Source organism: Brienomyrus brachyistius, chromosome 2 (genome assembly GCF_023856365.1).
Source record: "Brienomyrus brachyistius isolate T26 chromosome 2, BBRACH_0.4, whole genome shotgun sequence".
NCBI lineage: Eukaryota > Metazoa > Chordata > Actinopteri > Osteoglossiformes > Mormyridae > Brienomyrus > Brienomyrus brachyistius.
In genome coordinates, this window is record NC_064534.1 from 41,041,237 (window position 1) to 41,066,303 (window position 25,067).

Below are 25,067 nucleotides of genomic sequence, written 5' to 3' on the forward strand. Positions count from 1 at the left end.
AGAGAAGAGGCCGTCGATGTTTGAATGTAGAAAATTGTTCTGGCTGCAGCCTGCAGTATGGACTTGTTGGTGTGTGTAGCTCCCAGTGTTCTGACAGCACGACGTTTTGGGGAAGCATGTGATTCAGCAGCTACCAGTGGGCTTCGTGCGGCGGAGATTTTGTGGCTGTTAGCGGAGTTGATAACAGAGGGTCGTTAAGAGAAGCCTACATGCAGTAGGCAAAGGAGTAATGTTTGCCGGCGGGGGACGTGCGGCGAATAACCTGTGCGGTAGTGAAAAGGAGTTAAAAAGAAGGAAGTGTGCGGATGCGGAAAGAATGGAATAATTGTGGTAGGCTGCCGGCTGAGTAGTTTGGTGAATGTTTGGTGTGGGTCCGGCGCTGCCGATTGGATGGTGGGGCTGCAGTGTGAGTCAGATAAAAAAAAAAAAAAAACCAGGAGTAGGATCCAATGGGACTAACTGGCATGTATAGAAGCGTGTAATGCAAAAGGGCTGTTTTTGGTAGCATCTCTCGCTTACGGCCATACCACCCTGAACACGCCCGATCTCGTCTGATCTCGGAAGCCAAGCAGGGTAGGGTCTGGTTAGTACTTGGATGGGAGACCACCTGGGAATAGCAGGTGCTGTAAGCCTTTCTCACTTTTACTTTATACAGGGGGCGCTCAACTTCACGATTAATTTAAATCTATCACTCCCCTTCCATTTTACTATTTTATATATATATATATTTTTTTTCTCTCATTCATAAAGGCAGCTTTTAGAAACCGTTTTACTCTAAATACTTCCTGGTAATTCTAGGTGCTGTAAGCTGTTCGTGCCTTTATTCCACCAGGGCGCGATCTTCTCACAAACTTGAAGACTGTCACTCCCCATTCACGTTTTACAACTTATTGTTAATGATAAAGAGACAGCTTTTTACACACAGTTTTAAACAAAGTACTGATATTATTCCTCTTCAACTGACCGCTTTGTTTTCTATGCAAAAACCACTTCGCCACAGAAGACTCGATATTATTGGCATAGCAAGTTCTGCTCTTCTCCTTTCAAAACTTGCTAAAAGCTGTATTTAAAAGAACAGATTGGCCGGGGTAATTCACACCCTTCAATGCCAGCTTAATGTTTAGGTTAGTGGGAATCACAGAGGAATTAGGGATGGAAACTTCTTTGCTGGTGGTAGAAGCGGTCTGGTGAATTTTTAGAGAGAAGAGGCCGTCGATGTTTGAATGTAGAAAATTGTTCTGGCTGCAGCCTGCAGTATGGACTTGTTGGTGTGTGTAGCTCCCAGTGTTCTGACAGCGCGACGTTTTGGGGAAGCATGTGATTCAGCAGCTACCAGTGGGCTTCGTGCGGAGGAGATTTTGTGGCTGTTAGCGGAGTTGATAACAGAGGGTCGTTAAGAGAAGCCTGAATGCAGTAGGCAAAGGAGTAATGTTTGCCGGCGGGGGACGTGCGGCGATTAACCTGTGCGGTAGTGAAAAGGAGTTAAAAAGAAGGAAGTGTGCGGATGCGGAAAGAATGGAATAATTGTGGTAGGCTGCCGGCTGAGTAGTTTAGTGAATGTTTGGTGTGGGTCCGGCGCTGCCGATTGGATGGTGGGGCTGCAGTGTGAGTCAGATAAAAAAAAAAAAAACCAGGAGTAGGATCGAATGGGACTAACTGGCATGTATAGACGCGTGTAATGCAAAAGGGCTGTTTTTGGTAGCATCTCTCGCTTACGGCCATACCACCCTGAACACGCCCGATCTCGTCTGATCTCGGAAGCCAAGCAGGGTAGGGTCTGGTTAGTACTTGGATGGGAGACCTCCTGGGAATACCAGGTGCTGTAAGCCTTTCTCACTTTTACTTTATACAAGGGGCGCTCCACTTCACGATTAATTTAAATCTATCACTCCCCTTCCATTTTACTATTTTATATATATATATATATTTTTCTCTCATTCATAAAGGCAGCTTTTAGAAACCGTTTTACTCTAAATACTTCCTGGTAATTCTAGGTGCTGTAAGCTGTTCGTGCCTTTATTCCACCAGGGCGCGATCTTCTCACCAACTTGAAGACTGTCACTCCCCATTCACGTTTTACAACTTATTGTTAATGATAAAGAGACAGCTTTTTACACACAGTTTTAAACAAAGTACTGATATTATTCCTCTTCAACTGACCGCTTTGTTTTCTATGCAAAAACCACTTCGCCACAGAAGACTCGATATTATTGGCATAGCAAGTTCTGCTCTTCTCCTTTCAAAACTTGCTAAAAGCTGTATTTAAAAGAACAGATTGGCCGGGGTAATTCACACCCTTCAATGCCAGCTTAATGTTTAGGTTAGTGGGAATCACAGAGGAATTAGGGATGGAAACTTCTTTGCTGGTGGTAGAAGCGGTCTGGTGAATTTTTAGAGAGAAGAGGCCGTCGATGTTTGAATGTAGAAAATTGTTCTGGCTGCAGCCTGCAGTATGGACTTGTTGGTGTGTGTAGCTCCCAGTGTTCTGACAGCGCGACGTTTTGGGGAAGCATGTGATTCAGCAGCTACCAGTGGGCTTCGTGCGGCGGAGATTTTGTGGCTGTTAGCGGAGTTGATAACAGAGGGTCGTTAAAAGAAGCCTGCATGCAGTAGGCAAAGGAGTAATGTTTGCCGGCGGGGGACGTGCGGCGATTAACCTGTGCGGTAGTGAAAAGGAGTTAAAAAGAAGGAAGTGTGCGGATGCGGAAAGAATGGAATAATTGTGGTAGGCTGCCGGCTGAGTAGTTTGGTGAATGTTTGGTGTGGGTCCGGCGCTGCCGATTGGATGGTGGGGCTGCAGTGTGAGTCAGATAAAAAAAAAAAAAAAACCAGGAGTAGGATCCAATGGGACTAACTGGCATGTATAGACGCGTGTAATGCAAAAGGGCTGTTTTTGGTAGCATCTCTCGCTTACGGCCATACCACCCTGAACACGCCCGATCTCGTCTGATTTCGGAAGCCAAGCAGGGTAGGGTCTGGTTAGTACTTGGATGGGAGACCTCCTGGGAATACCAGGTGCTGTAAGCCTTTCTCACTTTTACTTTATACAGGGGGCGCTCCACTTCACGATTAATTTAAATCTATCACTCCCCTTCCATTTTACTATTTTATATATATAAATATTTTTTTTCTCTCATTCATAAAGGCAGCTTTTAGAAACTGTTTTACTCTAAATACTTCCTGGTAATTCTAGGTGCTGTAAGCTGTTCGTGCCTTTATTCCACCAGGGCGCGATCTTCTCACAAACTTGAAGACTGTCACTCCCCATTCACGTTTTACAACTTATTGTTAATGATAAAGAGACAGCTTTTTACACACAGTTTTAAACAAAGTACTGATATTATTCCTCTTCAACTGACCGCTTTGTTTTCTATGCAAAAACCACTTCACCACAGAAGACTCGATATTATTGGCATAGCAAGTTCTGCTCTTCTCCTTTCAAAACTTGCTAAAAGCTGTATTTAAAAGAACAGATTGGCCGGGGTAATTCACACCCTTCAATGCCAGCTTAATGTTTAGGTTAGTGGGAATCACAGAGGAATTAAGGATGGAAACTTCTTTGCTGGTGGTAGAAGCGGTCTGGTGAATTTTTAGAGAGAAGAGGCCGTCGATGTTTGAATGTAGAAAATTGTTCTGGCTGCAGCCTGCAGTATGGACTTGTTGGTGTGTGTAGCTCCCAGTGTTCTGACAGCACGACGTTTTGGGGAAGCATGTGATTCAGCAGCTACCAGTGGGCTTCGTGCGGCGGAGATTTTGTGGCTGTTAGCGGAGTTGATAACAGAGGGTCGTTAAGAGAAGCCTACATGCAGTAGGCAAAGGAGTAATGTTTGCCGGCGGGGGACGTGCGGCGAATAACCTGTGCGGTAGTGAAAAGGAGTTAAAAAGAAGGAAGTGTGCGGATGCGGAAAGAATGGAATAATTGTGGTAGGCTGCCGGCTGAGTAGTTTGGTGAATGTTTGGTGTGGGTCCGGCGCTGCCGATTGGATGGTGGGGCTGCAGTGTGAGTCAGATAAAAAAAAAAAAAAAACCAGGAGTAGGATCCAATGGGACTAACTGGCATGTATAGAAGCGTGTAATGCAAAAGGGCTGTTTTTGGTAGCATCTCTCGCTTACGGCCATACCACCCTGAACACGCCCGATCTCGTCTGATCTCGGAAGCCAAGCAGGGTAGGGTCTGGTTAGTACTTGGATGGGAGACCACCTGGGAATAGCAGGTGCTGTAAGCCTTTCTCACTTTTACTTTATACAGGGGGCGCTCAACTTCACGATTAATTTAAATCTATCACTCCCCTTCCATTTTACTATTTTATATATATATATATTTTTTTTCTCTCATTCATAAAGGCAGCTTTTAGAAACCGTTTTACTCTAAATACTTCCTGGTAATTCTAGGTGCTGTAAGCTGTTCGTGCCTTTATTCCACCAGGGCGCGATCTTCTCACAAACTTGAAGACTGTCACTCCCCATTCACGTTTTACAACTTATTGTTAATGATAAAGAGACAGCTTTTTACACACAGTTTTAAACAAAGTACTGATATTATTCCTCTTCAACTGACCGCTTTGTTTTCTATGCAAAAACCACTTCGCCACAGAAGACTCGATATTATTGGCATAGCAAGTTCTGCTCTTCTCCTTTCAAAACTTGCTAAAAGCTGTATTTAAAAGAACAGATTGGCCGGGGTAATTCACACCCTTCAATGCCAGCTTAATGTTTAGGTTAGTGGGAATCACAGAGGAATTAGGGATGGAAACTTCTTTGCTGGTGGTAGAAGCGGTCTGGTGAATTTTTAGAGAGAAGAGGCCGTCGATGTTTGAATGTAGAAAATTGTTCTGGCTGCAGCCTGCAGTATGGACTTGTTGGTGTGTGTAGCTCCCAGTGTTCTGACAGCGCGACGTTTTGGGGAAGCATGTGATTCAGCAGCTACCAGTGGGCTTCGTGCGGAGGAGATTTTGTGGCTGTTAGCGGAGTTGATAACAGAGGGTCGTTAAGAGAAGCCTGAATGCAGTAGGCAAAGGAGTAATGTTTGCCGGCGGGGGACGTGCGGCGATTAACCTGTGCGGTAGTGAAAAGGAGTTAAAAAGAAGGAAGTGTGCGGATGCGGAAAGAATGGAATAATTGTGGTAGGCTGCCGGCTGAGTAGTTTAGTGAATGTTTGGTGTGGGTCCGGCGCTGCCGATTGGATGGTGGGGCTGCAGTGTGAGTCAGATAAAAAAAAAAAAAACCAGGAGTAGGATCGAATGGGACTAACTGGCATGTATAGACGCGTGTAATGCAAAAGGGCTGTTTTTGGTAGCATCTCTCGCTTACGGCCATACCACCCTGAACACGCCCGATCTCGTCTGATCTCGGAAGCCAAGCAGGGTAGGGTCTGGTTAGTACTTGGATGGGAGACCTCCTGGGAATACCAGGTGCTGTAAGCCTTTCTCACTTTTACTTTATACAAGGGGCGCTCCACTTCACGATTAATTTAAATCTATCACTCCCCTTCCATTTTACTATTTTATATATATATATATATTTTTCTCTCATTCATAAAGGCAGCTTTTAGAAACCGTTTTACTCTAAATACTTCCTGGTAATTCTAGGTGCTGTAAGCTGTTCGTGCCTTTATTCCACCAGGGCGCGATCTTCTCACCAACTTGAAGACTGTCACTCCCCATTCACGTTTTACAACTTATTGTTAATGATAAAGAGACAGCTTTTTACACACAGTTTTAAACAAAGTACTGATATTATTCCTCTTCAACTGACCGCTTTGTTTTCTATGCAAAAACCACTTCGCCACAGAAGACTCGATATTATTGGCATAGCAAGTTCTGCTCTTCTCCTTTCAAAACTTGCTAAAAGCTGTATTTAAAAGAACAGATTGGCCGGGGTAATTCACACCCTTCAATGCCAGCTTAATGTTTAGGTTAGTGGGAATCACAGAGGAATTAGGGATGGAAACTTCTTTGCTGGTGGTAGAAGCGGTCTGGTGAATTTTTAGAGAGAAGAGGCCGTCGATGTTTGAATGTAGAAAATTGTTCTGGCTGCAGCCTGCAGTATGGACTTGTTGGTGTGTGTAGCTCCCAGTGTTCTGACAGCGCGACGTTTTGGGGAAGCATGTGATTCAGCAGCTACCAGTGGGCTTCGTGCGGCGGAGATTTTGTGGCTGTTAGCGGAGTTGATAACAGAGGGTCGTTAAGAGAAGCCTGCATGCGGTAGGCAAAGGAGTAATGTTTGCCGGCGGGGGACGTGCGGCGATTAACCTGTGCGGTAGTGAAAAGGAGTTAAAAAGAAGGAAGTGTGCGGATGCGGGAAGAATGGAATAATTGTGGTAGGCTGCCGGCTGAGTAGTTTGGTGAATGTTTGGTGTGGGTCCGGCGCTGCCGATTGGATGGTGGGGCTGCAGTGTGAGTCAGATAAAAAAAAAAAAAACCAGGAGTAGGATCCAATGGGACTAACTGGCATGTATAGATGCGTGTAATGCAAAAGGGCTGTTTTTGGTAGCGTCTCTCGCTTACGGCCATACCACCCTGAACACGCCCGATCTCATCTGATCTCGGAAACTAAGCAGGGTAGGGTCTGGTTAGTACTTGGATGGGAGACCACCTGGGAATACCAGGTGCTGTAAGCTTTTCTCACTTTTACTTTATACAGGGGGCGCTCCACTTCACGATTAATTTAAATCTATCACTCCCCTTCCATTTTACTATTTTATATATATATATTTTTTTTTTTCTCTCATTCATAAAGGCAGCTTTTAGAAACCGTTTTACTCTAAATACTTCCTGGTAATTCTAGGTGCTGTAAGCTGTTCGTGCCTTTATTCCACCAGGGCGCGATCTTCTCACAAACTTGAAGACTGTCACTCCCCATTCACGTTTTACAACTTATTGTTAATGATAAAGAGACAGCTTTTTACACACAGTTTTAAACAAAGTACTGATATTATTCCTCTTCAACTCACCGCTTTGTTTTCTATGCAAAAACCACTTCGCCACAGAAGACTCGATATTATTGGCATAGCAAGTTCTGCTCTTCTCCTTTCAAAACTTGCTAAAAGCTGTATTTAAAAGAACAGATTGGCCGGGGTAATTCACACCCTTCAATGCCAGCTTAATGTTTAGGTTAGTGGGAATCACAGAGGAATTAGGGATGGAAACTTCTTTGCTGGTGGTAGAAGCGGTCTGGTGAATTTTTAGAGAGAAGAGGCCGTCGATGTTTGAATTTAGAAAATTGTTCTGGCTGCAGCCTGCAGTATGGACTTGTTGGTGTGTGTAGCTCCCAGTGTTCTGACAGCGCGACGTTTTGGGGAAGCATGTGATTCAGCAGCTACCAGTGGGCTTCGTGCGGCGGAGATTTTGTGGCTGTTAGCGGAGTTGATAACAGAGGGTCGTTAAGAGAAGCCTACATGCAGTAGGCAAAGGAGTAATGTTTGCCGGCGGGGGACGTGCGGCGATTAACCTGTGCGGTAGTGAAAAGGAGTTAAAAAAAAGGAAGTGTGCGGATGCGGAAAGAATGGAATAATTGTGGTAGGCTGCTGGCTGAGTAGTTTGGTGAATGTTTGGTGTGGGTCCAGCGCTGCCGATTGGATGGTGGGGCTGCAGTGTGAGTCAGATAAAAAAAAAAAAAAAACAGGAGTAGGATCCAATGGGACTAACTGGCATGTATAGACGCGTGTAATGCAAAAGGGCTGGTTTTGGTAGCATCTCTCGCTTACGGCCGTACCACCCTGAACACGCCCGATCTCATCTGATCTCGGAAGCTAAGCAGGGTAGGGTCTGGTTAGTACTTGGATGGGAGACCACCTGGGAATAACAGGTGCTGTAAGCTTTTCTCACTTTTACTTTATACAGGGGGCGCTCCACTTCACGATTAATTTAAATCTATCACTCCCCTTCCATTTTACTATTTTATATATATATTTTTTTTTTTTCTCTCATTCATAAAGGCAGCTTTTAGAAACCGTTTTACTCTAAATACTTCCTGGTAATTCTAGGTGCTGTAAGCTGTTCGTGCCTTTATTCCACCAGGGCGCGATCTTCTCACCAACTTGAAGACTGTCACTCCCCATTCACGTTTTACAACTTAGTGTTAATGATAAAGAGACAGCTTTTTACACACAGTTTTAAACAAAGTACTGATATTATTCCTCTTCAACTGACCGCTTTGTTTTCTATGCAAAAACCACTTCGCCACAGAAGACTCGATATTATTGGCATAGCAAGTTCTGCTCTTCTCCTTTCAAAACTTGCTAAAAGCTGTATTTAAAAGAACAGATTAGCCGGGGTAATTCACACCCTTCAATGCCAGCTTAATGTTTAGGTTAGTGGGAATCACAGAGGAATTAGGGATGGAAACTTCTTTGCTGGTGGTAGAAGCGGTCTGGTGAATTTTTAGAGAGAAGAGGCCGTCGATGTTTGAATGTAGAAAATTGTTCTGGCTGCAGCCTGCAGTATGGACTTGTTGGTGTGTGTAGCTCCCAGTGTTCTGACAGCGCGACGTTTTGGGGAAGCATGTGATTCAGCAGCTACCAGTGGGCTTCGTGCGGCGGAGATTTTTTGTGGCTGTTAGCGGAGTTGATAACAGAGGGTCGTTAAAAGAAGCCTGCATGCGGTAGGCAAAGGAGTAATGTTTGCCGGCGGGGGACGTGCGGCGATTAACCTGTGCGGTAGTGAAAAGGAGTTAAAGAGAAGGAAGTGTGCGGATGCAGAAAGAATGGAATAATTGTGGTAGGCTGCCGGCTGAGTAGTTTGGTGAATGTTTGGTGTGGGTCCGGCGCTGCCGATTGGATGGTGGGGCTGCAGTGTGAGTCAGATAAAAAAAAAAAAAAACATTAGTAGGATCCAATGGGACCAACTGGCATGTATAGAGGCGTGTAATGCAAAAGGGCTGTTTTTGGTAGCATCTCTCGCTTACGGCCATACCACCCTGAACACGCCCGATCTTGTCTAATCTTGGAAGCTAAGCAAGGTAAGGTCTGGTTAGTACTTGGATGGGAGACCACCTGGGAATACCAGGTGCTGTAAGCTTTTCTCACTTTTACTTTATACAGGGGGCGCTCCACTTCACGATTAATTTAAATCTATCACTCCCCTTCCATTTTACTATTTTATATATATATATATATATTTTTCTCTCATTCATAAAGGCAGCTTTTACACACCGTTTTACTCTAAATACTGCCTGGTAATTCTAGGTGCTGTAAGCTGTTCGTGCCTTTATTCCACCAGGGCGCGATCTTCTCACAAACTTGAAAACTGTCACTCCACATTCACGTTTTACAACTTATTGTTAATAATAAAGAGACAGCCTTTTACACACAGTTTTAAACAAAGTACTGATACAATTCTTCTTCAACTCACCGCTTTGTTTTCTATGCAAAAACCACTTCACCACAGAATATTCGATATTATTGGCATATTATCTGCTCTTCTCCTCCTTTCAAAACTTGCTAAAAGCTGTATTTAAAAGAGCAGGTTGGCCGGGGTAATTCACACCCTTCAATGCCAGATTAATGTTTAGGTTAGTGGGAATCACAGAGGAATTAGGGATGGAAACTTCTTTGCTGGTGGTAGAAGCGGTCTGGTGAATTTTTAGAGAGAAGAGGCCGTCGATGTTTGAATGTAGAAAATTGTTCTGGCTGCAGCCTGCAGTATGGACTTGTTGGTGCGTGTAGCTCCCAGTGTTCTGACAGCGCGACGTTTTGGGGAAGCATGTGATTCAGCAGCTACCAGAGGGCTTCGTGCGGCGGAGATTTTGTGGCTGTTAGCGGAGTTGATAGCAGAGGGTCGTTAAGAGAAGCCTGCATGCGGTAGGCAAAGGAGTAATGTTTGCCGGCGGGGGACGTGCGGCGATTAACCTGTGCGGTAGTGAAAATGACTTAAAGAGAAGGAAGTGTGCGGATGCGGAAAGAATGGAATAATTGTGGTAGGGTGCCGGCTGAGTAGTTTGGTGAATGTTTGGTGTGGGTCCGGCGCTGCCGATTGGATGGTGGTGCTGCAGTGTGAGTCAGATTAAAAAAAAAAAAAACAGGTGTAGGATCCAATGGGACTAACTGGCATGTATAGACGCGTGTAATGCAAAAGAGCTGTTTTTGGTAGTGTCTCTCGCTTACGGCCGTACCACCCTGAACACACCCGATCTCGTCCGATCTCGGAAGTTAAGCAGCGTAAGGTCTGGTTAGTACTTGGAAGGGAGACCACCTGGGAATACCAGGTGCTGTAAGCTTTTCTCACTTTTACTTTATACAGGGGGCGCTCCACTTCACGATTAATTTAAATCTATCACTCCCCTTCCATTTTACTATTTTATATATATATATTTTTTTTTTTTCTCTCTTTCATAAAGCCAGCTTTTAGAAACCGTTTTACTCTAAATACTTCCTGGTAATTCTAGGTGCTGTAAGCTGTTCGTGCCTTTATTCCACCAGGGCGCGATCTTCTCACAAACTTGAAGACTGTCACTCCCCATTCACGTTTTACAACTTATTGTTAATGATAAAGAGACAGCTTTTTACACACAGTTTTAAACAAAGTACTGATATTATTCCTCTTCAACTGACCGCTTTGTTTTCTATGCAAAAACCACTTCGCCACAGAAGACTCGATATTATTGGCATAGCAAGTTCTGCTCTTCTCCTTTCAAAACTTGCTAAAAGCTGTATTTAAAAGAACAGATTGGCCGGGGTAATTCACACCCTTCAATGCCTGCTTAATGTTTAGGTTAGTGGGAATCACAGAGGAATTAGGGATGGAAACTTCTTTGCTGGTGGTAGAAGCGGTCTGGTGAATTTTTAGAGAGAAGAGGCTGTCGATGTTTGAATGTAGAAAATTGTTCTGGCTGCAGCCTGCAGTATGGACTTGTTGGTGTGTGTAGCTCCCAGTGTTCTGACAGCGCGACGTTTTGGGGAAGCATGTGATTCAGCAGCTACCAGTGGGCTTCGTGCGGCGGAGATTTTGTGGCTGTTAGCGGAGTTGATAACAGAGGGTCGTTAAGAGAAGCCTGCATGCAGTAGGCAAAGGAGTAATGTTTGCCGGCGGGGGACGTGCGGCGATTAACCTGTGCAGTACTGAAAAGGAGTTAAAAAGAAGGAAGTGTGCGAATGCGGAAAGAATGGAATAATTGTGGTAGGCTGCCGGCTGAGTAGTTTGGTGAATGTTTGGTGTGGGTCCGGCGCTGCCGATTGGATGGTGGGGCTGCAGTGTGAGTCAGATAAAAAAAAAAAAAAACCCGGAGTAGGATCCAATGGGACTAACTGGCATGTATAGACGCGTGTAATGCAAAAGGGCTGTTTTTGGTAGCATCTCTCGCTTGCGGCCATACCACCCTGAACACGCCCGATCTCGTTTGATCTCGGAAGCTAAGCAGGGTAGGGTCTGGTTAGTACTTGGATGGGAGACCTCCTGGGAATACCAGGTGCTGTAAGCTTTTCTCACTTTTACTTTAAACGGGGGGCGCTCCACTTCACGATTAATTTAAATCTATCACTCCCCTTCCATTTTACTATTATATATATATATTTTTTTTTTTTTCTCTCATTCATTAAGGCAGCTTTTAGAAACCGTTTTACTCTAAATACTTCCTGGTAATTCTAGGTGCTGTAAGCTGTTCGTGCCTTTATTCCACCAGGGCGCGATCTTCTCACAAACTTGAAGACTGTCACTCCCCATTCACGTTTTACAACTTATTGTTAATGATAAAGAGACAGCTTTTTACACACAGTTTTAAACAAAGTACTGATATTATTCCTCTTCAACTGACCGCTTTGTTTTCTATGCAAAAACCACTTCGCCACAGAAGACTCGATATTATTGGCATAGCAAGTTCTGCTCTTCTCCTTTCAAAACTTGCTAAAAGCTGTATTTAAAAGAACAGGTTGGCCGGGGTAATTCACACCCTTCAATGCCAGCTTAATGTTTAGGTTAGTGGGAATCACAGAGGAATTAGGGATGGAAACTTCTTTGCTGGTGGTAGAAGCGGTCTGGTGAATTTTTAGAGAGAAGAGGCCGTCGATGTTTGAATGTAGAAAATTGTTCTGGCTGCAGCCTGCAGTATGGACTTGTTGGTGTGTGTAGCTCCCAGTGTTCTGACAGCGCTACGTTTTGGGGAAGCATGTGATTCAGCAGCTACCAGTGGGCTTCGTGCGGCGGAGATTTTGTGGCTGTTAGCGGAGTTGATAACAGAGGGTCGTTAAGAGAAGCCTGCATGCAGTAGGCAAAGGAGTAATGTTTGCCGGCGGGGGACGTGCGGCGATTAACCTGTGCGGTAGTGAAAAGGAGTTAAAAATAAGGAAGTGTGCGGATGCGGAAAGAATGGAATAATTGTGGTAGGCTGCCGGCTGAGTAGTTTGGTGAATGTTTGGTGTGGGTCCGGCGCTGCCGATTGGATGGTGGTGCTGCAGTGTGAGTCAGATAAAAAAAAAAAAAAGAACATTAGTAGTATCCAATGGGACCAACTGGCATGTATAGAGGCGTGTAATGCAAAAGGGCTGTTTTTGGTAGTTTCTCTCGCTTACGGCCATACCACCCTGAACACGCCCGATCTCGTCTGATCTCGGAAGCTAAGCAGGGTAGGGTCTGGTTAGTACTTGGATGGGAGACCACCTGGGAATACCAGGTGCTGTAAGCTTTTCTCACTTTTACTTTATACAGGGGGCGCTCCACTTCACGATTAATTTAAATCTATCACTCCCCTTCCATTTTACTATTTTATATATATATATATATATATATTTTTTCTCTCTTTCATAAAGCCAGCTTTTAGAAACCGTTTTACTCTAAATACTTCCTGGTAATTCTAGGTGCTGTAAGCTGTTCGTGCCTTTATTCCACCAGGGCGCGATCTTCTCACAAACTTGAAGACTGTCACTCCCCATTCACGTTTTACAACTTATTGTTAATGATAAAGAGACAGCTTTTTACACACAGTTTTAAACAAAGTACTGATATTATTCCTCTTCAACTGACCGCTTTGTTTTCTATGCAAAAACCACTTCGCCACAGAAGACTCGATATTATTGGCATAGCAAGTTCTGCTCTTCTCCTTTCAAAACTTGCTAAAAGCTGTATTTAAAAGAACAGATTGGCCGGGGTAATTCACACCCTTCAATGCCAGCTTAATGTTTAGGTTAGTGGGAATCACAGAGGAATTAGGGATGGAAACTTCTTTGCTGGTGGTAGAAGCGGTCTGGTGAATTTTTAGAGAGAAGAGGCCGTCGATGTTTGAATGTAGAAAATTGTTCTGGCTGCAGCCTGCAGTATGGACTTGTTGGTGTGTGTAGCTCCCAGTGTTCTGACAGTGCGACGTTTTGGGGAAGCATGTGATTCAGCAGCTACCAGTGGGCTTCGTGCGGCGGAGATTTTGTGGCTGTTAGCGGAGTTGATAACAGAGGGTCGTTAAGAGAAGCCTGCATGCAGTAGGCAAAGGAGTAATGTTTGCCGGCGGGGGACGTGCGGCGATTAACCTGTGCGGTAGTGAAAATGAGTTAAAAAGAAGGAAGTGTGCGGATGCGGAAAGAATGGAATAATTGTGGTAGGCTGCCGGCTGAGTAGTTTGGTGAATGTTGGGTGTGGGTCCGGCGCTGCCGATTGGATGGTGGGGCTTCAGTGTGAGTCAGATAAAAAAAAAAAAAAAGAACATTAGTAGTATCCAATGGGACCAACTGGCATGTATAGAGGCGTGTAATGCAAAAGGGCTGTTTTTGGTAGTTTCTCTCGCTTACGGCCATACCACTCTGAACACGCCCGATCTCGTCTGATCTCGGAAGCTAAGCAGGGTAGGGTCTGGTTAGTACTTGGATGGGAGACCACCTGGGAATACCAGGTGCTGTAAGCTTTTCTCACTTTTACTTTATACAGGGGGCGCTCCACTTCACGATTAATTTAAATCTATCACTCCCCTTCCATTTTACTATTTTATATATATATATATATATATTTTTTTTTCTCTCTTTCATAAAGCCAGCTTTTAGAAACCGTTTTACTCTAAATACTTCCTGGTAATTCTAGGTGCTGTAAGCTGTTCGTGCCTTTATTCCACCAGGGCGCGATCTTCTCACAAACTTGAAGACTGTCACTCCCCATTCACGTTTTACAACTTATTGTTAATGATAAAGAGACAGCTTTTTACACACAGTTTTAAACAAAGTACTGATATTATTCCTCTTCAACTGACCGCTTTGTTTTCTATGCAAAAACCACTTCGCCACAGAAGACTCGATATTATTGGCATAGCAAGTTCTGCTCTTCTCCTTTCAAAACTTGCTAAAAGCTGTATTTAAAAGAACAGATTGGCCGGGGTAATTCACACCCTTCAATGCCAGCTTAATGTTTAGGTTAGTGGGAATCACAGAGGAATTAGGGATGGAAACTTCTTTGCTGGTGGTAGAAGCGGTCTGGTGAATTTTTAGAGAGAAGAGGCCGTCGATGTTTGAATGTAGAAAATTGTTCTGGCTGCAGCCTGCAGTATGGACTTGTTGGTGTGTGTAGCTCCCAGTGTTCTGACAGTGCGACGTTTTGGGGAAGCATGTGATTCAGCAGCTACCAGTGGGCTTCGTGCGGCGGAGATTTTGTGGCTGTTAGCGGAGTTGATAACAGAGGGTCGTTAAGAGAAGCCTGCATGCAGTAGGCAAAGGAGTAATGTTTGCCGGCGGGGGACGTGCGGCGATTAACCTGTGCGGTAGTGAAAATGAGTTAAAAAGAAGGAAGTGTGCGGATGCGGAAAGAATGGAATAATTGTGGTAGGCTGCCGGCTGAGTAGTTTGGTGAATGTTGGGTGTGGGTCCGGCGCTGCCGATTGGATGGTGGGGCTTCAGTGTGAGTCAGATAAAAAAAAAAAAAAAGAACATTAGTTGTATCCAATGGGACCAACTGGCATGTATAGAGGCGTGTAATGCAAAAGGGCTGTTTTTGGTAGTTTCTCTCGCTTACGGCCATACCACCCTGAACACGCCCGATCTCGTCTGATCTCGTAAGCTAAGCAGGGTAGGGTCTGGTTAGTACTTGGATGGGAGACCACCTGGGAATACCAGGTGCTGTAAGCTTTTTTCACTTTTACTTTATACAGGGGGCGCTCCACTTCACGATTAATTTAAATCTATCACTCCCCTTCCATTTTACTATTTTATATATATATATTTTTTTTTCTCTCATTCATAAAGGCAGCTTTTAGAAACCGTTTTACTCTAAATACTTCCTGGTAATTCTAGGTGCTGTAAGCTGTTCGTGCCTTTATTCCACCAGGGCGCGATCTTCTCACAAACTTGAAGACTGTCACTCCCCATTCACGTTTTACAACTTATTGTTAATGATAAAGAGACAGCTTTTTACACACAGTTTTAAACAAAGTACTGATATTATTCCTCTTCAACTGACCGCTTTGTTTTCTATGCAAAAACCACTTCGCCACAGAAGACTCGATATTATTGGCATAGCAAGTTCTGCTCTTCTCCTTTCAAAACTTGCTAAAAGCTGTATTTAAAAGAACAGATTGGCCGGGGTAATTCACACCCTTCAATGCCAGCTTAATGTTTAGGTTAGTGGGAATCACAGAGGAATTAGGGATGGAAACTTCTTTGCTGGTGGTAGAAGCGGTCTGGTGAATTTTTAGAGAGAAGAGGCCGTCGATGTTTGAATGTAGAAAATTGTTCTGGCTGCAGCCTGCAGTATGGACTTGTTGGTGTGTGTAGCTCCCAGTGTTCTGACAGCGCGACGTTTTGGGGAAGCATGTGATTCAGCAGCTACCAGTGGGCTTCGTGCGGCGGAGATTTTGTGGCTGTTAGCGGAGTTGATAACAGAGGGTCGTTAAGAGAAGCCTGCATGCAGTAGGCAAAGGAGTAATGTTTGCCGGTGGGGGACGTGCGGCGATTAACCTGTGCAGTACTGTAAAGGAGTTAAAAAGAAGGAAGTGTGCGGATGCGGAAAGAATGGAATAATTGTGGTAGGCTGCCGGCTGAGTAGTTTGGTGAATGTTTCGTGTGGGTCCGGCGCTGCCGATTGGATGGTGGGGCTGCAGTGTGAGTCAGATAAAAAAAAAAAAAAAACCAGGAGTAGGATCCAATGGGACTAACTGGCATGTATAGACGCGTGTAATGCAAAAGGGCTGTTTTTGGTCACGTCTCTCGCTTACGGCCATACCACCCTGAACACGCCCGATCTCATCCGATCTCGGAAGCCAAGCAGGGTAGGGTCTGGTCAGTACTTGGATGGGAGACCTCCTGGGAATACCAGGTGCTGTAAGCTTTTCTCACTTTTACTTTATACAGGGGGCGCTCCACTTCACGATTAATTTAAATCTATCACTCCCCTTCCATTTTACTATTTTATATATATATATATATTTTTTTTTTCTCTCATTCATAAAGGCAGCTTTTACACACCGTTTTACTCTAAATACTTCCTGGTAATTCTAGGTGCTGTAAGCTGTTCGTGCCTTTATTCCACCAGGGCGCGATCTTCTCACAAACTTGAAGACTGTCACTCCCCATTCACGTTTTACAACTTATTGTTAATGATAAAGAGACAGCTTTTTACACACAGTTTTAAACAAAGTACTGATATTATTCCTCTTCAACTGACCGCTTTGTTTTCTATGCAAAAACCGCTTCGCCACAGAAGACTCGATATTATTGGCATAGCAAGTTCTGCTCTTCTCCTTTCAAAACTTGCTAAAAGCTGTATTTAAAAGAACAGATTGGCCGGGGTAATTCACACCCTTCAATGCCAGCTTAATGTTTAGGTTAGTGGGAATCACAGAGGAATTAGGGATGGAAACTTCTTTGCTGGTGGTAGAAGCGGTCTGGTGAATTTTTAGAGAGAAGAGGCCGTCGATGTTTGAATGTAGAAAATAGTTCTGGCTGCAGCCTGCAGTATGGACTTGTTGGTATGTGTAGCTCCCAGTGTTCTGACAGCGCGACGTTTTGGGGAAGCATGTGATTCAGCAGCTACCAGTGGGCTTCGTGCGGCGGAGATTTTGTGGCTGTTAGTGGAGTTGATAACAGAGGGTCGTTAAGAGAAGCCTGCATGCAGTAGGCAAAGGAGTAATGTTTGCCGGCGGGGGACGTGCGGCGATTAACCTGTGCGGTAGTGAAAAGGAGTTAAAAAGAAGGAAGTGTGCGGATGCGGAAAGAATGGAATAATTGTGGTAGGCTGCCGGCTGAGTAGTTTGGTGAATGTTTGGTGTGGGTCCGGCGCTGCCGATTGGATGGTGGTGCTGCAGTGTCAGTCAGATAAAAAAATAAAAAATAAAAAACAGGAGTAGGATCCAATGGGACTAACTGGCATGTATAGAGGCGTGTAATGCAAAAGGGCTGTTTTTGTTAGCGGTTCTTGCTTACGGCCATACCACCCTGAACACGCATGATCTTGGAAGCTAAGCAGAGTATGGTCTGGTTAGTACTTGGAAGGGAAACCACCTTGGAATACCAGGTGCTGTAAGCTTTTCTCACTTTTACTTTATACAGGGGGCGCTCCACTTCACGATTAATTTAAATCTATCACTCCCCTTCCATTTTACTATTTCATATATATATATATATTTTCTCTCTTTCATAAAGGCAGCTTTTAGAAACAGTTTTACTCTAAATACTTCCTGGTAATTCTAGGTGCTGTATGCTGTTCGTGCCTTTATTCCACCAGGGCGCGATCTTCTCACAAACTTGAAGACTGTCACTCCCCATTCACGTTTTACAACTTATTGTTAATGATAAAGAGACAGCTTTTTACACACAGTTTTAAACAAAGTACTGATATAATTCCTCTTCAACTCACCACTTTGTTTTCTATGCAAAAACCACTTCACCACAGAAGACTCGATATTATTGGCATAGCAAGGTCTGCTCTTCTCCTCCTTTCAAAACTCGCTAAAAGCTGTATTTAAAAGAGCAGGTTGGCCGGGGTAATTCACACCCTTCAATGCCAACTTAATGTTTAGGTTAGTGGGAATCACAGAGGAATTAGGGATGGAAACTTCTTTGCTGGTGGTAGAAGCGGTCTGGTGAATTTTTAGAGAGAAGAGGCCGTCGATGTTTGAATGTAGAAAATTGTTCTGGCTGCAGCCTGCAGTATGGACTTGTTGGTGTGTGTAGCTCCCAGTGTTCTGACAGCGCGACGTTTTGGGGAAGCATGTGATTCAGCAGCTACCAGTGGGCTTCGTGCGGCGGAGATTTTGTGGCTGTTAGCTGAGTTGATAGCACAGGGTCGTTAAGAGAAGCCTGCATACGGTAGGCAAAGGAGTAATGTTTGCCGGCGGGGGACATGCGGCGATTAACCTGTGAGGTAGTGAAAAGGACTTAAAGAGAAGGAAGTGTGCGGATGCGGAAAGAATGGAATAATTGTGGTAGGCTGCCGGCTGAGTAGTTTGGTGAATGTTTGGTGTGGGTCCGGCGCTGCCGATTGGATGGTGGTGCTGCAGTGTGAGTCAGATAAAAAAAAAAAAAAGAACATTAGTAGTATCCAATGGGACCAACTGGCATGTATAGAGGCGTGTAATGCAAAAGGGCTGTTTTTGGTAGTTTCTCTCGCTTACGGCCATACCACCCTGAACACGCCCGATCTCGTCTGATCTCGGAAGCTAAGCAGGGTAGGGTCTGGTTAGTACTTGGATGGGAGACCACCTGGGAATACCAGGTGCTGTAAGCTTTTCTCACTTTTACTTTATACAGGGGGCGCTCCACTTCACGATTAATTTAAATCTATCACTCCCCTTCCATTTTACTATTTTATATATATATATATATATATATATTTTTTCTCTCTTTCATAAAGCCAGCTTTTAGAAACCGTTTTACTCTAAATACTTCCTGGTAATTCTAGGTGCTGTAAGCTGTTCGTGCCTTTATTCCACCAGGGCGCGATCTTCTCACAAACTTGAAGACTGTCACTCCCCATTCACGTTTTACAACTTATTGTTAATGATAAAGAGACAGCTTTTTACACACAGTTTTAAACAAAGTACTGATATTATTCCTCTTCAACTGACCGCTTTGTTTTCTATGCAAAAACCACTTCGCCACAGAAGACTCGATATTATTGGCATAGCAAGTTCTGCTCTTCTCCTTTCAAAACTTGCTAAAAGCTGTATTTAAAAGAACAGATTGGCCGGGGTAATTCACACCCTTCAATGCCAGCTTAATGTTTAGGTTAGTGGGAATCACAGAGGAATTAGGGATGGAAACTTCTTTGCTGGTGGTAGAAGCGGTCTGGTGAATTTTTAGAGAGAAGAGGCCGTCGATGTTTGAATGTAGAAAATTGTTCTGGCTGCAGCCTGCAGTATGGACTTGTTGGTGTGTGTAGCTCCCAGTGTTCTGACAGCGCGACGTTTTGGGGAAGCATGTGATTCAGCAGCTACCAGTGGGCTTCGTGCGGCGGAGATTTTGTGGCTGTTAGCGGAGTTGATAACAGAGGGTCGTTAAGAGAAGCCTGCATACGGTAGGCAAAGGAGTAATGTTTGCCGGCGGGGGACATGCGGCGATTAACCTGTGAGGTAGTGAAAAGGACTTAAAGAGAAGGAAGTGTGCGGATGCGGAAAGAATGGAATAATTGTGGTAGGCTGCCGGCTGAGTAGTTTGGTGAATGTTTGGTGTGGGTCCGGCGCTGCCGATTGGATGGTGGTGCTGCAGTGTGAGTCAGATAAAAAAAAAAAAAAAACCAGGAGTAGGATCCAATGGGACTAACTGGCATGTAGAGACGCGTGTAATGCAAAAGGGCTGTTTTTGGTAGCATCTCTCGCTTACGGCCATACCACCCTGAACACGCCCGATCTCGTCTGATCTTGGAAGCTAAGTAGGGCAGGGTATGGTTAGTACTTGGATGGGAGACCACCTGGGAATACCAGGTGCTGTAAGCTTTTCTCACTTTTACTTTATACAGGGGGCGCTCCACTTCACGATTAATTTAAATCTATCACTCCCCTTCCATTTTACTATTTTATATATATATATATTTTTTTTTCTCTCATTCATAAAGGCAGCTTTTAGAAACCGTTTTACTCTAAATACTTCCTGGTAATTCTAGGTGCTGTAAGCTGTTCGTGCCTTTATTCCACCAGGGCGCGATCTTCTCACAAACTTGAAGACTGTCACTCCCCATTCACGTTTTACAACTTATTGTTAATGATAAAGAGACAGCTTTTTACACACAGTTTTAAACAAAGTACTGATATTATTCCTCTTCAACTGGCCGCTTTGTTTTCTATGCAAAAACCACTTCGCCACAGAAGACTCGATATTATTGGCATAGCAAGTTCTGCTCTTCTCCTTTCAAAACTTGCTAAAAGCTGTATTTAAAAGAACAGATTGGCCGGGGTAATTCACACCCTTCAATGCCAGCTTAATGTTTAGGTTAGTGGGAATCACAGAGGAATTAGGGATGGAAACTTCTTTGCTGGTGGTAGAAGCGGTCTGGTGAATTTTTAGAGAGAAGAGGCCGTCGATGTTTGAATGTAGAAAATTGTTCTGGCTGCAGCCTGCAGTATGGACTTGTTGGTGTGTGTAGCTCCCAGTGTTCTGACAGCGCGACGTTTTGGGGAAGCATGTGATTCAGCAGCTACCAGTGGGCTTCGTGCGGCGGAGATTTTGTGGCTGTTAGCGGAGTTGATAACAGAGGGTCGTTAAGAGAAGCCTGCATGCAGTAGGCAAAGGAGTAATGTTTGCCGGCGGGGGACGTGCGGCGATTAACCTGTGCAGTACTGAAAAGGAGTTAAAAAGAAGGAAGTGTGCGAATGCGGAAAGAATGGAATAATTGTGGTAGGCTGCCGGCTGAGTAGTTTGGTGAATGTTTGGTGTGGGTCCGGCGCTGCCGATTGGATGGTGGGGCTGCAGTGTGAGTCAGATAAAAAAAAAAAAAAACCCGGAGTAGGATCCAATGGGACTAACTGGCATGTATAGACGCGTGTAATGCAAAAGGGCTGTTTTTGGTAGCATCTCTCGCTTACGGCCATACCACCCTGAACACGCCCGATCTCGTTTGATCTCGGAAGCTAAGCAGAGTAGGGTCTGGTTAGTACTTGGATGGGAGACCTCCTGGGAATACCAGGTGCTGTAAGCTTTTCTCACTTTTACTTTAAACGGGGGGCGCTCCACTTCACGATTAATTTAAATCTATCACTCCCCTTCCATTTTACTATTATATATATATATATTTTTTTTTTTTCTCTCATTCATTAAGGCAGCTTTTAGAAACCGTTTTACTCTAAATACTTCCTGGTAATTCTAGGTGCTGTAAGCTGTTCGTGCCTTTATTCCACCAGGGCGCGATCTTCTCACAAACTTGAAGACTGTCACTCCCCATTCACGTTTTACAACTTATTGTTAATGATAAAGAGACAGCTTTTTACACACAGTTTTAAACAAAGTACTGATATTATTCCTCTTCAACTGACCGCTTTGTTTTCTATGCAAAAACCACTTCGCCACAGAAGACTCGATATTATTGGCATAGCAAGTTCTGCTCTTCTCCTTTCAAAACTTGCTAAAAGCTGTATTTAAAAGAACAGGTTGGCCGGGGTAATTCACACCCTTCAATGCCAGCTTAATGTTTAGGTTAGTGGGAATCACAGAGGAATTAGGGATGGAAACTTCTTTGCTGGTGGTAGAAGCGGTCTGGTGAATTTTTAGAGAGAAGAGGCCGTCGATGTTTGAATGTAGAAAATTGTTCTGGCTGCAGCCTGCAGTATGGACTTGTTGGTGTGTGTAGCTCCCAGTGTTCTGACAGCGCGACGTTTTGGGGAAGCATGTGATTCAGCAGCTAGCAGTGGGCTTCGTGCGGCGGAGATTTTGTGGCTGTTAGCGGAGTTGATAACAGAGGGTCGTTAAGAGAAGCCTGCATGCAGTAGGCAAAGGAGTAATGTTTGCCGGCGGGGGACGTGCGGCGATTAACCTGTGCGGTAGTGAAAAGGAGTTAAAAATAAGGAAGTGTGCGGATGCGGAAAGAATGGAATAATTGTGGTAGGCTGCCGGCTGAGTAGTTTGGTGAATGTTTGGTGTGGGTCCGGCGCTGCCGATTGGATGGTGGTGCTGCAGTGTGAGTCAGATAAAAAAAAAAAAAAGAACATTAGTAGTATCCAATGGGACCAACTGGCATGTATAGAGGCGTGTAATGCAAAAGGGCTGTTTTTGGTAGTTTCTCTCGCTTACGGCCATACCACCCTGAACACGCCCGATCTCGTCTGATCTCGGAAGCTAAGCAGGGTAGGGTCTGGTTAGTACTTGGATGGGAGACCACCTGGGAATACCAGGTGCTGTAAGCTTTCCTCACTTTTACTTTATACAGGGGGCGCTCCACTTCACGATTAATTTAAATCTATCACTCCCCTTCCATTTTACTATTTTATATATATATATATTTTTTTTTTTTCTGTCTTTCATAAAGCCAGCTTTTAGAAACCGTTTTACTCTAAATACTTCCTGGTAATTCTAGGTGCTGTAAGCTGTTCGTGCCTTTATTCCACCAGGGCGCGATCTTCTCACAAACTTGAAGACTGTCACTCCCCATTCACGTTTTACAACTTATTGTTAATGATAAAGAGACAGCTTTTTACACACAGTTTTAAACAAAGTACTGATATTATTCCTCTTCAACTGACCGCTTTGTTTTCTATGCAAAAACCACTTCGCCACAGAAGACTCGATATTATTGGCATAGCAAGTTCTGCTCTTCTCCTTTCAAAACTTGCTAAAAGCTGTATTTAAAAGAACAGATTGGCCGGGGTAATTCACACCCTTCAATGCCAGCTTAATGTTTAGGTTAGTGGGAATCACAGAGGAATTAGGGATGGAAACTTCTTTGCTGGTGGTAGAAGCGGTCTGGTGAATTTTTAGAGAGAAGAGGCCGTCGATGTTTGAATGTAGAAAATTGTTCTGGCTGCAGCCTGCAGTATGGACTTGTTGGTGTGTGTAGCTCCCAGTGTTCTGACAGCGCGACGTTTTGGGGAAGCATGTGATTCAGCAGCTACCAGTGGGCTTCGTGCGGCGGAGATTTTGTGGCTGTTAGCGGAGTTGATAACAGAGGGTCGTTAAGAGAAGCCTGCATACGGTAGGCAAAGGAGTAATGTTTGCCGGCGGGGGACATGCGGCGATTAACCTGTGAGGTAGTGAAAAGGACTTAAAGAGAAGGAAGTGTGCGGATGCGGAAAGAATGGAATAATTGTGGTAGGCTGCCGGCTGAGTAGTTTGGTGAATGTTTGGTGTGGGTCCGGCGCTGCCGATTGGATGGTGGTGCTGCAGTGTGAGTCAGATAAAAAAAAAAAAAAAACCAGGAGTAGGATCCAATGGGACTAACTGGCATGTAGAGACGCGTGTAATGCAAAAGGGCTGTTTTTGGTAGCATCTCTCGCTTACGGCCATACCACCCTGAACACGCCCGATCTCGTCTGATCTTGGAAGCTAAGTAGGGCAGGGTATGGTTAGTACTTGGATGGGAGACCACCTGGGAATACCAGGTGCTGTAAGCTTTTCTCACTTTTACTTTATACAGGGGGCGCTCCACTTCACGATTAATTTAAATCTATCACTCCCCTTCCATTTTACTATTTTATATATATATATATTTTTTTTTCTCTCATTCATAAAGGCAGCTTTTAGAAACCGTTTTACTCTAAATACTTCCTGGTAATTCTAGGTGCTGTAAGCTGTTCGTGCCTTTATTCCACCAGGGCGCGATCTTCTCACAAACTTGAAGACTGTCACTCCCCATTCACGTTTTACAACTTATTGTTAATGATAAAGAGACAGCTTTTTACACACAGTTTTAAACAAAGTACTGATATTATTCCTCTTCAACTGGCCGCTTTGTTTTCTATGCAAAAACCACTTCGCCACAGAAGACTCGATATTATTGGCATAGCAAGTTCTGCTCTTCTCCTTTCAAAACTTGCTAAAAGCTGTATTTAAAAGAACAGATTGGCCGGGGTAATTCACACCCTTCAATGCCAGCTTAATGTTTAGGTTAGTGGGAATCACAGAGGAATTAGGGATGGAAACTTCTTTGCTGGTGGTAGAAGCGGTCTGGTGAATTTTTAGAGAGAAGAGGCCGTCGATGTTTGAATGTAGAAAATTGTTCTGGCTGCAGCCTGCAGTATGGACTTGTTGGTGTGTGTAGCTCCCAGTGTTCTGACAGCGCGACGTTTTGGGGAAGCATGTGATTCAGCAGCTACCAGTGGGCTTCGTGCGGCGGAGATTTTGTGGCTGTTAGCGGAGTTGATAACAGAGGGTCGTTAAGAGAAGCCTGCATGCAGTAGGCAAAGGAGTAATGTTTGCCGGCGGGGGACGTGCGGCGATTAACCTGTGCAGTACTGAAAAGGAGTTAAAAAGAAGGAAGTGTGCGAATGCGGAAAGAATGGAATAATTGTGGTAGGCTGCCGGCTGAGTAGTTTGGTGAATGTTTGGTGTGGGTCCGGCGCTGCCGATTGGATGGTGGGGCTGCAGTGTGAGTCAGATAAAAAAAAAAAAAAACCCGGAGTAGGATCCAATGGGACTAACTGGCATGTATAGACGCGTGTAATGCAAAAGGGCTGTTTTTGGTAGCATCTCTCGCTTACGGCCATACCACCCTGAACACGCCAGATCTCGTTTGATCTCGGAAGCTAAGCAGAGTAGGGTCTGGTTAGTACTTGGATGGGAGACCTCCTGGGAATACCAGGTGCTGTAAGCTTTTCTCACTTTTACTTTAAACGGGGGGCGCTCCACTTCACGATTAATTTAAATCTATCACTCCCCTTCCATTTTACTATTATATATATATATTTTTTTTTTTTTTTCTCTCATTCATTAAGGCAGCTTTTAGAAACCGTTTTACTCTAAATACTTCCTGGTAATTCTAGGTGCTGTAAGCTGTTCGTGCCTTTATTCCACCAGGGCGCGATCTTCTCACAAACTTGAAGACTGTCACTCCCCATTCACGTTTTACAACTTATTGTTAATGATAAAGAGACAGCTTTTTACACACAGTTTTAAACAAAGTACTGATATTATTCCTCTTCAACTGACCGCTTTGTTTTCTATGCAAAAACCACTTCGCCACAGAAGACTCGATATTATTGGCATAGCAAGTTCTGCTCTTCTCCTTTCAAAACTTGCTAAAAGCTGT

The 25,067-nt window shown here is 44.3% G+C and overlaps 19 non-coding genes and 1 pseudogene across 19 annotated transcripts; all 20 read left to right on the plus strand.

Moving 5' to 3' along the window:
• Positions 1-513: 513 nt before the first annotated feature.
• Positions 514-632, plus strand: LOC125734244 (5S ribosomal RNA). Its single transcript, XR_007393564.1, has one exon. It is a non-coding gene; the product is annotated as a 5S ribosomal RNA (ribosomal RNA).
• Positions 633-1,710: 1,078 nt separating this feature from the next.
• On the plus strand, positions 1,711-1,829 carry LOC125732418 (5S ribosomal RNA). Its single transcript, XR_007391798.1, has one exon. It is a non-coding gene; the product is annotated as a 5S ribosomal RNA (ribosomal RNA).
• A 1,079-nt stretch (positions 1,830-2,908) lies between these two features.
• Positions 2,909-3,027, plus strand: LOC125734139 (5S ribosomal RNA). The gene has a single exon (XR_007393463.1). It is a non-coding gene; the product is annotated as a 5S ribosomal RNA (ribosomal RNA).
• Positions 3,028-4,107: 1,080 nt separating this feature from the next.
• On the plus strand, positions 4,108-4,226 carry LOC125734245 (5S ribosomal RNA). The gene has a single exon (XR_007393565.1). It is a non-coding gene; the product is annotated as a 5S ribosomal RNA (ribosomal RNA).
• Positions 4,227-5,304: 1,078 nt separating this feature from the next.
• Positions 5,305-5,423, plus strand: LOC125732419 (5S ribosomal RNA). The gene has a single exon (XR_007391799.1). It is a non-coding gene; the product is annotated as a 5S ribosomal RNA (ribosomal RNA).
• Positions 5,424-6,500: 1,077 nt separating this feature from the next.
• LOC125733447 (5S ribosomal RNA) lies at positions 6,501-6,619 on the plus strand. The gene has a single exon (XR_007392793.1). It is a non-coding gene; the product is annotated as a 5S ribosomal RNA (ribosomal RNA).
• Positions 6,620-7,699: 1,080 nt separating this feature from the next.
• Positions 7,700-7,818, plus strand: LOC125733916 (5S ribosomal RNA). Its single transcript, XR_007393248.1, has one exon. It is a non-coding gene; the product is annotated as a 5S ribosomal RNA (ribosomal RNA).
• Positions 7,819-8,898: 1,080 nt separating this feature from the next.
• LOC125731712 (5S ribosomal RNA) lies at positions 8,899-9,017 on the plus strand (annotated as a pseudogene).
• A 1,079-nt stretch (positions 9,018-10,096) lies between these two features.
• Positions 10,097-10,215, plus strand: LOC125736681 (5S ribosomal RNA). Its single transcript, XR_007395955.1, has one exon. It is a non-coding gene; the product is annotated as a 5S ribosomal RNA (ribosomal RNA).
• Positions 10,216-11,296: 1,081 nt separating this feature from the next.
• Positions 11,297-11,415, plus strand: LOC125733268 (5S ribosomal RNA). The gene has a single exon (XR_007392618.1). It is a non-coding gene; the product is annotated as a 5S ribosomal RNA (ribosomal RNA).
• A 1,081-nt stretch (positions 11,416-12,496) lies between these two features.
• On the plus strand, positions 12,497-12,615 carry LOC125736878 (5S ribosomal RNA). Its single transcript, XR_007396146.1, has one exon. It is a non-coding gene; the product is annotated as a 5S ribosomal RNA (ribosomal RNA).
• A 1,087-nt stretch (positions 12,616-13,702) lies between these two features.
• LOC125732814 (5S ribosomal RNA) lies at positions 13,703-13,821 on the plus strand. Its single transcript, XR_007392180.1, has one exon. It is a non-coding gene; the product is annotated as a 5S ribosomal RNA (ribosomal RNA).
• Positions 13,822-14,909: 1,088 nt separating this feature from the next.
• Positions 14,910-15,028, plus strand: LOC125734069 (5S ribosomal RNA). Its single transcript, XR_007393396.1, has one exon. It is a non-coding gene; the product is annotated as a 5S ribosomal RNA (ribosomal RNA).
• Positions 15,029-16,107: 1,079 nt separating this feature from the next.
• On the plus strand, positions 16,108-16,226 carry LOC125732866 (5S ribosomal RNA). The gene has a single exon (XR_007392230.1). It is a non-coding gene; the product is annotated as a 5S ribosomal RNA (ribosomal RNA).
• Positions 16,227-18,504: 2,278 nt separating this feature from the next.
• LOC125736889 (5S ribosomal RNA) lies at positions 18,505-18,623 on the plus strand. The gene has a single exon (XR_007396157.1). It is a non-coding gene; the product is annotated as a 5S ribosomal RNA (ribosomal RNA).
• Positions 18,624-19,711: 1,088 nt separating this feature from the next.
• On the plus strand, positions 19,712-19,830 carry LOC125736970 (5S ribosomal RNA). The gene has a single exon (XR_007396237.1). It is a non-coding gene; the product is annotated as a 5S ribosomal RNA (ribosomal RNA).
• Positions 19,831-20,910: 1,080 nt separating this feature from the next.
• LOC125733945 (5S ribosomal RNA) lies at positions 20,911-21,029 on the plus strand. The gene has a single exon (XR_007393276.1). It is a non-coding gene; the product is annotated as a 5S ribosomal RNA (ribosomal RNA).
• A 1,082-nt stretch (positions 21,030-22,111) lies between these two features.
• Positions 22,112-22,230, plus strand: LOC125736901 (5S ribosomal RNA). The gene has a single exon (XR_007396168.1). It is a non-coding gene; the product is annotated as a 5S ribosomal RNA (ribosomal RNA).
• Positions 22,231-23,314: 1,084 nt separating this feature from the next.
• LOC125736971 (5S ribosomal RNA) lies at positions 23,315-23,433 on the plus strand. Its single transcript, XR_007396238.1, has one exon. It is a non-coding gene; the product is annotated as a 5S ribosomal RNA (ribosomal RNA).
• Positions 23,434-24,513: 1,080 nt separating this feature from the next.
• On the plus strand, positions 24,514-24,632 carry LOC125735898 (5S ribosomal RNA). Its single transcript, XR_007395182.1, has one exon. It is a non-coding gene; the product is annotated as a 5S ribosomal RNA (ribosomal RNA).
• The last annotated feature ends 435 nt before the right edge of the window (positions 24,633-25,067 follow it).